Here is a 12,907-nt window from a genome sequence, read left to right as displayed (position 1 = left end):
GTGGCCTCCTTTTGGAACATACTGGGTTTTGGGCCTTGCCGACATAACCTCTACGTTTTCAGACTGCCTCTCATTCATATTGCCACGCAGTACCGGTTGCTGCCTCTTTATTTCTTCACTGTGGCGTACTCTGGTTATTGTCTTTTCCAATGTGAGATAAGGATCCATCTGTAATGACTCAGACAACTTTGCATCTTGCATCAGACAACAATCCTGTCTTTAATAAGCTCCTCTCTTAGTGCTCCAAATGCACAGTGATCCGCGAGGCTATGAACAGCAGTGATGAACGATTCCACACTTTCTTTTGGTTCTTGATTTTGTCTATTAAATCGTGCACGCTCAAAAAGGAAATTTTTCTTGCTAATGCAATGGTTCTCAAAAGCTTGTTTCACATCTGTATATTTATTTTTCTGATCACTGCTTAAGGGCAGAAGACTCAGTATATCTTCAGCTTCATCCCCTAGAGTATACATCAGTGTGTTAATTGATGTTATCCTGAAACGTTCAAAACGCAGAATCCACTTTGGCCATTGATTTGCATTACTGAAGTCAAAGTTACCAGGTGGAGCTAGTTGGACACTGCTCGCTAGTGCTGGAGGGTTGCCTTGCATTTTTTTTTCTCTGTATTATTGTTGAAACTGCTCCTTGGTTTGTTTTCTTCTTTTTTTTGGCTTTACCTGCATGCTGTAAACCCCTGTTTACGTCACCCCGACACAACTTCAGCTGAGTCCACTCTCCTCTCGGCCTTCTCGACGGGTGTTAGCGAGCCGTCGTTAGCCTCAAGCGCTAACGTAGTCTCCCGCTCGTCTGGTCCGGATAATTCACCTCTTGGAGGCGTATCACTCCCGCGACTAGAACAGTTTCATTCTGACACCATGTTATGTTAGTGTGTGTTGGGCAATAACAAGAGCGAGAGAGAATGACTTGCTTTGAAACTTTAATAGACTCCTCTCTAACCAGCCCATATGAACCTTCCCCCCACGGGGACCTCCCTCTAACCAGCCGTCCTATTGGCCGAAACATCAACATCGATGCACGTAATAGGCTAGATTAACCTTTACACAACAAGCATTTCCTGTATTTTACTTCAATTGTGTACCTTTTTGTGCTTCTCCAGCCTATCCAGACGCATCCAGAAACATGCCGTACTATTCGCCTGTCTGTGGCAACTGAAAATAAGTAGTCTTTTAAAGTGTTCCTCTCTCAAAGTATTGATGGGGGTTGATGATAAAAATCTGGTGTTCCCACCTTTGTGTTTAGACTGTCTTGGATTCGCCCAAAATACTGTTTTATAGTGTTAAATTACAGTTTATTATGTTATGTTAATTTACATGCGGGGATGAATATTTAATGGAATTGTATTTTTTTTTTTTAATACAGTAAGATACTGTCCTTACATCAGTAATTTACAGGACAGTAATCCATAGTTTTACGCTATTAATGTACTGTTATGTACTGTTCTTCTTAACTGATTGATTTAACTGTGAAGTTAAATGCTATGGATGAATATTTAACAGTATTGTCCAATTCTTATAAAAAAAAAAAACTAGAAGATACTGGTTTAAATTCAAAGTAATAAATGTTGCGCTTGCAGCTTCAATATCCATATTTGTTTGTTTTGTCAACGCACCAACACAACACTTCAGTAGTTGCGGTATGCTACCATCTCTTTCATTTCATCATCATCCACCTGCTCTTCTTGACACACACACACAACCGTAACTGATATACAACCAACGTAAAGTGTCCGCACGTAAATGAGAAATTTTACGACAGTGACAAAATATTCATAACATTGCAGTAAACGGAACATATGACACACATAAATCAAATATAAACATATTGATGTTTGAGTATATTACCGAACACAGCATTCTTTCAATTAAATAATGTAATAAGAGCACATAACTTAACAGCCTCCCTTGCTCTCATGATCTCAAAACAATTACCCCTGAACACATCTTTAATTTCCAAAAAAACAAGATTTGAATTTAGCAATCCTAATCCGAGATACTGGTTTTGTCAATATGTCTGCAATCATGTTTTCTGATGGACAGTACACAATATCTATTTTTCCATTGTGGAGTGCTTCACGGATGAAGTGAAATCTAACATCAATGTGTTTTGATCTCGGTCTATTCATTGGATTTTTGCTTAAAGCGATGGCCCCTTGATTGTCTCCATAAATTCTTGTGCAACTGTATCTTGTGTTATCCATACCATTTAACAACTGTGTTTCATACATGCATTCCTGCGTAGTTGTTGCTAAAGCAATGTATTCAGCTTCACAAGTCGAAAGAGCCACTGTGGGCTGCTTCTTCGACTTCCATGAGATTGCAGGCCCTTGTTTAGTCATGCTACGTCTATCTTCCACAGATGATGTCCAATCAGAGTCACTGAAAGCCACGAGTTTTAAATCTTCATCATTTTTCTTGAAAGTTAATTTGTAATACAGTGTACCTTTTTGATACCTCGAAACATGTTTAGCAGTCACTAAATTGCCTGCCTTTGGTTTCGCCAGTGTTTGTGACAATTTGCTCACTATCCATCTGATTTCAGGTCTTATGCAAGTCATGGCATAAATCAGGCTGCCTACAATATCACGATACTCTTTAGGATCTACAACCTCATTTTGGTCACTTTCTTCATTCATCTCGAGTCTTGGTTCACTTGGTGTGCATCTGGGTTTACAATCTGACATTCCAAATCTTTCAAGCATTTTTCTGATGTACCTTTTCTTTCATTTCAATTTCCTCATTATATTGTTCAAACTGAATGCCCAAGAAGTACAATATTTTGTCCAGATCTTTCATATTAAATCTGGATTTCATTGTGTCTTTGAATTTATTGAGTAGATCATTGTTGCTTGCTGCAATTATTAGATCATCTACCCAAATAATGACAATGATCACATAATTTTCCATTTGTTTCCTATACACACAGGGGTCAGGTAGATTTCTCCCAAAATCTTCTTGCTCTAAATGATCATGTAGAAGCTTGTACCAGTTTCTCCCTGACTGTTTAAGGCCATAGAGGGATTTCTTTTGCTTGTACACCAACTTCTCTCCTTTTTCTGATGTCTTTTCTAAACCCTCTGGTTGCTCTAAGAAAATTTCTTCTTCTATTGGCTCATGTAATTACGCTGTTTTTACGTCCATTTGATGGACGATGAGACTGTTTTGGACAGCTATCTGCATCAAAGCCCGTACAGATGTGATGTTTGCTGTTGGAGCAAATGTCTCTTGGTAATCTATGCCTTGTTTGACAGTAGCCCTTTGCAACATATCTAGCTTTATATGCTTTTCTTCTTCCGGCATTTTCTTTCACGGCATGTACCAATTTTCCCCCAATTATGTTTCTGCATTCAGGTAAAGAATCCAGTTCAAATGTTTCATTTTCTTGGAGTGATTGAATCTCTTCCTTCATTGCTTGCATCCATCCGGACACCTCGACTGACATCCGGGCTCGCTGTATGTCTGGGGAACGCCACATATGGCCCTGTAAGAATAATCAATATTTGTGTTGACTACATCATTGTCATTGAGGTCTGTCAGATAATCATCCAAGTATTTTGGAGCATTCTTTTCTCTTCTTGGATATCGGTGATTCTGATAGTAGTCAGGGCCTGCATCTGCTTTATTTTCACTTAGGCCAGGTTTCTTAAGCAGGGGGTGCACTACAGCATGTGAAAAATGTTGGGGCACTACACCAGAAGACAGGCTGCTATTGATAATGGCCAAAACCAATTTACCAATACTCAGGAAAGTCTCCTGAAAGAGGTGAGGGGGAACGGAGTCATAAAGGGAGCCAAATGGCTTAATATGGCAAACCACATCCTTCAAGAATGCCAAGGAAACCGACTCAAAGGAATCCAACACTGCAGAACAAGGAACATGGACAGAGGAGTCAAACGGGAGCCCTAGCTGTAGCAACCTTGTCACCGAAAAACTGCAAGAATCTATTGTACATTTCAGGGAATGAGTCCGTGCAAATCGGCTGACGGGGCCTAAGTTCAGAATCAATTGTTTTAAATAAAGCATGTGTATTATGGCGATTTGCCTGAATGAGATTTGTCAAGTGGTCCCTCTTGGACTCCTTCACCTTTCTTTGGTAACGACGGCAGCAGTCCTTTAGGACTTTAAAAGTGACTTGTCTCTTTTTCACCTGCGTTCAGCTCCGCGGCATTCCTGTTTAGCCGCACGAGTACTCTCATTAAACCATGGCTCCGGTCTAACATTTGGCCACATATTTTTTAATGGAGCCACAGAGTCCAAAATGTTAAGGCAGGATGAATGGAACCAAGTACTGAGTTCCTCTGTGTTTGAAGAGGGAATACAAAGCCGATCAAAGGCATCAGAGAACCGACTAGCAGTGAGGAGGTTAAAAACCTGGCACCTGCGCCTACTAGCAGTAGTTGTGACAGCACTGGAAAACATTACATCAGAGAGCACAGTCATGTGATCAGAAATCACATTGTCCAATACTTTCAACATTGAGACCAATATACAAAAAGTAAGGACAAGGTCCAAAGTGTGTCCTTGCTTGTGAGTGGAGCCAGACACGGAAATATGTCACACCACTTCGTGCATATAGTCCTAGCAATGCTCCAGGAAACGCATCTCTCTGGTAAGGAGCATGAGAAGCTGTGAAGAGAAAATGTCAGATTAGGTAAATTAAATCCACCTTCTTCCTCTTTGAAATGTTTTATATTCAATCCAAGGGCGTTTCCCCTGCCATATGAATTTAGACATAATTTGATCAATTTCTGCAAATTTTGAACTTGGAATTCCGATTGGTAACTGTAAGAATAATAATGCATTTTATTATTCATGTGTTTGATTTTTATCATTAGGCCAGCTTGCTTGGTGTGCTTTGCTTTCACATATGTATGTTAATGGCTCACACACACACACACACACGCACACCCACACACCCACACACACCCCCACCCCCCCCACACACACACACGCACACACCCACACACACACACACACACGCACACACACACACACACACACACACACATTGACAAAACAAGTTCATAGTGTTCCAGCTGCTTTCGCTCCCCTTTCCCTTAGAGCTGGAACACCTTTGAAAATCAGGGACACCGGAGAAAAATAAAAAGAGAGGGGGCGCAGGAGCCGGGCACAGGGTTTTAGGAACTGTAATCGTACACTTCCCTGCGCTCTCCTTGGAAGTAAAAAGACAAAATTGTTGTAGAGTGTCTTCTCTCCTCATTGTGTGCATTGTTTATGAATGTCTCACTTGGTGTGAACCTGACATTAAATTGATCCTTCGAGCCAGATCCCTATATGCCGGAAGGTTTCCAGCTGTCGAGTCAACCTCCAGGTAAAGTCCGTGACCACGGCTCTAAGACCCTTTGCGGGACTGGTCTCTGGCTCCACTTCTGGGAACTGAAGGCGGAGGAGTGAAGACATCTCTGGGTGAGTAGGAAACTCACGACACTCGTGGATGAGTGAATTGCGCGCTGGTAAAAAACCTTGACAATACTAGTCCCTGGTCAAGTAGTAAGACAGAGTAAGCCTATAAAACTGTAAGACAGAGTAAGTCTATAAAACTGTGAGACAGAGTAAGTCTTTAAAACTGTGTAAGCCTTGAGAATACTAGTCAATGTCAAGGTAAAAGACAGAGTAAGTCTATAAAACTGCAAGGGCGACGGTATCCTGTACGTACTTAAACTCCGTGAAAAACGCTGCTAAAAGTGTGACTGTGTAAACTGTGTGAGTGGATATAAACAGGATTGTAAGTGACAACTTTGTGTGGACGCAATAGGCAAGAATCCTCCGCCACTTGTGGTAGAAGCTTGAGGATTGCACACACTGTGTTGATTGTCACCCGGTTTTAAGGTAAAAGTCAGTGTAGGACACCCTAAGTGTCATAAAACTGACTCTTCATCAAAATAATGGGGGAAAACTAACAGTAAAATCGGTGATAAAAGTGATCTAAACAAAACCTCGCATGCAAAGATTCGACATTTGTGGAGCGTCACTGTCCTTCCAAAATACAACACTTAAACCTTTGGATATCAAAATATGACTTTGCTGGCCAGCTTAAAAAAAGAAAATAACAATAATAATAATAATAAAAATAATAAAGGATGGCGAAGGCCTGTGTACACTTGAATTCTGGGTGTGTGTATGTTTGTGCAAATCGGTTGTGAAACCCTGTGTGAAGTGTGTAAGTGAACAGAGTGATTGCCAATTGAAATACCACTAGGTATTTTATTCCATATAATTAGTATGGTATAATTAGTAGTATATGTAGTAGGATAATGAACAGCAGACTGGTGTGGATGCAGAAGCAATAATTCTCCACCTGAAAAGGTTGTAGTGAGAATGACCACTACAGGAAATTTGAATTGCTGTCCTACTGATAAAAATCCAGTTTTTAGAACACCTTAGGTGTTAGCAAGCTGGACCAAATCGTCTATACAATGGGAAAATAGGTAGTAAATTTAAATCATAAAATGCAATGTAAGGATTGGAAGTTTGTTGTAAAACAGGATCCTGATAAGATCCAATATTTAGACGCATAGTGTTAGCTGAACACGTTTTTAATGGTTAAGTTAATTACACATAAAGTAGCCGTGTTACAGGCATCAATCATATAGCAGAAGCGTTTAATGGGCAAAAAGTAAGAAACGAAGATAATGTGAATTGAGCGGCAGCGCAGACATCAGGGAGGGGCACCTGGGCCCTCTGCTCCTCTCGTCTGACCCTGCGACAAGGCGGAACAGTTCTTGTTCATTATTATAACATTTGGCTGAAGAAGAGCACAAAGTAAGCAAAAATAAGCTACGGATGTAGAAACAACAAGTCAAATATTTGGGACGCAATCTTAGTGTTGGAAGTATAATTGTAGTGGGGAATAGAAAAACAAAAAAAAAATGCAATTCTCCAGGCTCCAAAACATCAAACAAAGGGGTGGATGATGTCATTTTTTAGGTCTAACAAATTGTTGCTGAATCTGGGTTCCAAATTATGCAGGAATCCTTGGTGAAAAAATGTAATAGTGAAGACCTCAAATGACATCACCTTTAAGGTAGGCCAATGAAGCAGGAAAGTTTTTTGTGAAATAAAGCAAATTTTAGTGTTAAGCACAGCATTATCTTAAATTATGGCAACCAGTTGATAGATTGTAAAGGTCATTTTTCGACCTCAGTTTTGGTGCGGCAAGATAGAGACAAAATGAAACTAATTCTTTCGAATTGGACAGTGCATTGCCGCACTGTGGAAGAGCAGTTATTGCAGCATCCATTGCTGTACAAACAAATGCAGCAATGGATGGGTGCCTCAGTTTCCAGTTGTTGTTTTTTAAGTGCAACCATAGTTTTGTTCCATCCCCTGATTTTGAGAGTGCCACGTGCAGTCTCTGCGTTGTTTTAACGAACGACCATGATCTTTTTATCACTAGCGAAACATTTACCTTGTATGTATTGAGGCAACGTCTAACTAAAGAGACGCACGATGTTAAACCCAGCCACATTGTTACTACTTCCTGAGGATGGAGGAAGACATGATTGGCACACTGTAAACAAACATTCATATTACTCAGAAGTATTGTGTTGAACTAACTCACTTTTTGATAATTTGTTCTAAACACTCATTTTAATTAAGTTGTTAGTAATTCCTGAATCAGTTGTTTTGAGTTTACATGTCTTAAACAAATTAAATATTTAGAACTTCTGGATTTTTTTTTTATGGTGAAATGCTATCCATCCCTTTGGAACTTCACATTTTTATTGTTTTCCTGTTACAAAAACATTTATTGCATGCAATAGCTGATATATCCTTGTTGGCATACCGGTTTTTAAATATAAAATCCATCCATCCATTCATTATCATGGAGTAAATGAGGTACACTGTGTGAAGCATTTTGATTACCAAAGGTAGATGCGCGCTATACAAGTGTTGGCCCTTGTAACCATTTAGCGCTATAAACTCAAAATAATTAAGTTGGTGGTAGTACTGTGCACTCAGAATTGATAGCTTGTTTACACGTATCATTTCTAAGGCAACGAGTTTCCATATTTTTTATTTTTTTATAAACTAAACTCCTTGATTTTTACAGTGCATGTGTTGGCAGAAATAACTCCAGTTCTCGCGTTTGCCACAATGGCGACAACCTTTGCACGGGCAAGCCAGTTATGCGTGCAGAACTCTTATCAAAGCTTTTAGACACAATACAGCTGGCACACACACTCTGGCCATCTGCAAGTGTGCAATGCACACATCAGGCACAGACAGTGTGTCCCATGGGAACGCATTTGAGGTTAAGACAGCTACAGACCCAGCTACAGGATAAACGCATGTGTTAGCAGTGAAAGACATACGAATTTACACAAGGGCATATTAAATGGCATGCTACAACAAAGTCCTGAAGCAGAACAAGAACTTTGAATAAAAAAAAGAATAAATAAATAAGATAAAATAAAACACTGGAGCGACATTACCAGGTGACATCTGTGTATGGCCAAACAGATTACTTATTTTACCTAAATATCCATATGAATGGGCTGCTGAGTTGAATGGAAAACTATTGTTTCGTCATCATAGATACTTTTTCAAAATGGCTAGATCTATTCCCTATACCAAACATTCAGACGCGTTGACGGTGGCAAAAGCACTTTGCAGGGATATCATCCCCAGATATGGCATTTCTAAAAAACGTACAATGATGGTGGTACCCGTTTTGTTGACCAAATTGTGGAGAAAATAGGAGTGATGGTTCACATTGATCTGAGAATCTTGGTGCTTACCACCCTCGAAGTGCTGGATTGGTGGGAATAATTAATGGGACAGCAGAAAATAGACAGAGATAATGCATTAATATAACGGGAAGTACTTTTCATAATAAGATAACGCTTAGACAATGTGTACACGTGAAAGACATGGCAAGTACTTTTCATGATGGAATAACGCTTAGACAACATGTACGCAAACGGGGTAGCAAGAGAAGGTTACATTTTTCTCAAACAGTAATGAGACAAAACACACACACACACGGAAGGAGCATCTGTTGGCGTTTATGGCATACTTTCAGTAGACCAAATACCAGATGATAACACGCCACTCGACGACCCAATACTGACAGACATGCAAAATAGTGAGTAAACCTTTTGGGAAAATAACGGGGTAATAGGAAATGTTGAATCATATGTAGTAAAGAAGGTGACCCCATCCTTCCATAAGGCCTGTTTACGTGGGTAGCAATTAAGAGTCGTGGGCCTTGTCACGTCTCTTTATCACGTCTTTTCAGGGGGGAAGGATGGTATAGATTGTGGAACACCGCTTTTCTGCATATCGATGTCGAGCATGTGACTTATATAAACCGTAATTCAGTCAGTCAGTTTCCATCTCAACACACAAAAATTAGTGAACCTGCAGTATGAAATGCGGACTAAACGTAAAAACAATTAAGCGAAAATGAGAAAGGATGGGTATGAGGACGTAGACCTTTGGAGAGTGTTGGCGCAAAAGCGTGAGAAAGGGCCAGGTAAATTGGACAAGGTGTTGTTTCATAGAAAAGAGGACGATGAGACGGGGCTGGTGGCAGTGAGGAGGCAAGTTTGGGGTGACATGGAACTGGCTGAAAAAAATCAACGAAATGTAGAATTGACTTAAAGGATTTGCCATTGTGGACGGGATTCACGCCATTTGTCGATGAGTCATCTAAAAAGGGTGTTTTTGGGAAAACACGGACTGGCTACTCTGTTGTTACGAAAGATGAAATTCTAAAAGCAGATAAAACAGCTAGAGAAGCGGCTTTAAAGCCCTTCGCGGGGTTATCAGACCATATTCCTGACACAAATATTGAATACCCAAACCTTGATAGATATGCAACAGCAGAGTCCACAGACAGAACAAAAACTCTGGACTGATAAGGGGGCAACCTTGCGGGAAAATGTTTATGTCAGCACAGAGGGAAAACCCATACTACCAAAAAATTTGTTCAGGTGGGCAGCAATATTAAGCCATGGGGTGTCTCATGTTCCGACTGGGGGAATGGTGGCTCTTGTGAACAGACATTACACGATTTATGGGTTTAACCTCTTCTCAAAAAAAAAAAAATTGTAGGGCTTGTTTGACCTGTGCCAGGCACAATTCACAAGGTAACTTGTGTCCCAATGCAGGGTCAGTTTCCTCCGGCAACCTATCCTTTTCAGAGAATTCATATGGACTTTATTGAATTTATTGAAAGACATTATGCCGCCATATGGTATTCCGCAGACAATTTATAGTGACAATGGGACACATTTTGTTAACAGAGTTATTGACAAAATAGGTCTGTTATTTCATATTGACTTAAAGCGTCATTGTCCCTATCATCCACAGAGTGCTGGTCTGGTGGAAAGGATGAATGGGACTGTAAAGAATAGGTTGAAAAAATGCATGGAGGAAACGGGTAGACCTTGGACGCAATGCGTTGACCTTGTTAAACTGTATATCAACATTACTAGTATAACTGGACCTACTCCATTTGAAGTACTTTTCGGTAGGCCCTATAAACTACCGTTATTCACTAAACACTGGAAACTGGATGATGAGGCGAATTTGGCTGATTACATGAGAGAAACGTGATGAACTTAAATGATCTGAGAACGATTGTGTTTCCCAACAGACACAACAACTGGTGGAGCCAGGAGATTGGGTCCTGGTCCGGAGCATTAAGAAAAAACACTGGCACTCTCCCACGTGGGAGGGCCTATATCAAATGTTGCTGACAACTCCGACTTCTGTGAAGCTTGCAGAGAGGAGCACGTGGATACACTTATCACATTGTAAGAAGGTAATTTCTGCTGATTTCTCCTCCGGGGAAGGTGAGCCAAAGTCTGGCAAGAAGGTGGGTGCAGATTTATAGTATCTGAAAATACTTGATGGTCAGTGAAGAATTTGACAGACACCAACCCCTTTTTAGTGGAGTTACAGCAGAAATGGCGATGCCAAAATGGCTTAAAGATGCTATTGGGTGTTTTGCAGCTGTACTGATGGTTATTTTTGTATTTTTATTCATTTGGCACCTGTGGGGGCCCTCGAGGGGGGCTATTTGAATACCACTATGACAATTCCTGCGGATTTACATAGAACTAGGCGTGGCTCTTTGGCTTCATCCCACTCATTTGTTCCTTGGATTGTTTCCTGGGTTTATGTTAATTCCATCAGAATTACTGTGGCACCCAATAGCACGACAGAATTGAAGCTTCCAATAGCAACCCTGAGGGGGTTCAAGAAAAGGTGCGGTAGTATAATTCAAACAACGGGGAAGGGGTACGAACAGTACTGGTGGTACCTCACTGGACGTGTTAGATTCGAGTTGCGATTCTTTGATCACTACACAACAGGGTGATTATTGGGCTCCAGGACAGGGCCGTGAGGCTAGATATTTTCATAACAAAATACTTCTTTCAAAGACGGGGTCGACACTCAATCTCAGGGTCACTGGCGGGGTTGGACCTTTCAGGCCTCCTACTGCAGCTATTTTTAATTCATCTTGTTGGGGGTTTCTTTTGTGGGCTTATTCATCAGGTTTTGATCCTTATTTTCCTGTTGTAATTTGTGAAGACAATACTATGTCTCCTTCTGAGATTCCTAGAGTAAGTTCATATGTTAAACAAATTAAGATAGTGACGAAACATGTTCCTCAAACTGATTTTGGCTGGGAAATGCAACAAATTACAAGTGTGATAGTTCAACATAACAATTGCATGTTATTGGTAGAAAACGCTGCAAGTCGAGTCAATTTTAGTTGTGTTACGTGTCTAGGACCGAGACCGTTATTACGTATCACACCTGCGAAAATAGATCACAATTGTCTTATGGAAGTTATGACCAAAACAAATCCGAATTCCTCTTGCACCTGGGATTCAATTTATCCGCTGGCAAGGGCTGTACGGGATAAACCTATATTTTCTGCAATAGTCATAAAAAAACAACTTTTCTTGTATGAATCTCACTGGTACAGGCCCAAATTTGGGATCGATCGAACGCCGCCTGGTGGTGCGCCCACCCGCGCTTGGATGCTACACCTCTCATTCCGATCAACTACCTCCACTACAATGTGCAGAAACTGGGTAACTATACTGAAGCAGGATTTCTTGCTATCAAAGAACAATTGGCAGCCACCTCCCTCATGACGTTCCAGAACCGCATAGCGGTTGACATGCTCTTGGCGGAAAAGGGTGGGGTGTGCGCCATGTTTGGCGACCGGTGTTGTACATTCATACCTAACAACACGGCCCCGGAGGGGTCCCTCACCAGGGCCATCGATGGCCTCCGTGTTCTCAACCACAAGATGAAGGAGCACTCTGGAGTGGACACGTCCCTTTGGACGGAGTGGTGGGAAAGAACATTTGGTAGATACAATGACTTGGCTTCCTCTGTTCTGGTTTCTGTTGCTGTGTTTGCAGCTATCCTCACGTTGTGTGGGTGTTGTTGTATTCCTTGTCTTAGAGCCCTGCTCAACTGGTTGATCACTACAGCTATTGCACCTACGACGTCCAAATTAAACGATGTTTATCCGTTATTGCTTATTGTACAGTTGAGAGTAATGATGACACTGATGACACTTGTTTTGATGCTCCTGTTGACATTTCGCTTTCTCTTCCAGATCTCTTTCCGGGTCTTGGAGATCATGAATAAATTACATTGACAACCTCGGGTGTAATTACATTTGTTTTCATGAGAGTGATTCAGTAGATTAAAGCCTTTGTGGAGGGTCTATTCGATGATATGAGGATTGTGTAAATGTAAGAGAAACGGGGGGGGGGGGGGGGGGGATGTGATTAATGTTGTATATAATGGTTCGGGTGTTGGATTTTTTAATCAAATTTTTCAGGTTTAGTTTTATGTTATAGTTAGTTTTATATTATATAAAAACAGGGGGGAAA

At 40.8% G+C, this 12,907-nt stretch overlaps 1 long non-coding RNA gene across 1 annotated transcript; it reads left to right on the top strand.

The window, feature by feature from the left end:
• The first annotated feature begins 5,164 nt into the window (after positions 1 to 5,164).
• Positions 5,165 to 12,758, top strand: LOC147132771 (uncharacterized). The gene is made up of 3 exons (XR_015081812.1): positions 5,165 to 5,444; positions 10,642 to 10,863; positions 11,983 to 12,758. It is a non-coding gene; the product is annotated as an uncharacterized LOC147132771 (long non-coding RNA).
• The last annotated feature ends 149 nt before the right edge of the window (positions 12,759 to 12,907 follow it).

The sequence above is a fragment of the Filicampus tigris genome, chromosome 17 (assembly GCF_054856515.1).
Source record: "Filicampus tigris isolate MCC_2025a chromosome 17, RoL_Ftig_1.0, whole genome shotgun sequence".
Lineage (NCBI taxonomy): Eukaryota > Metazoa > Chordata > Actinopteri > Syngnathiformes > Syngnathidae > Filicampus > Filicampus tigris.
The sequence above is the reverse complement of the archived record's forward strand: the minus strand, read 5'-3'. Positions and strand labels throughout refer to the sequence as shown.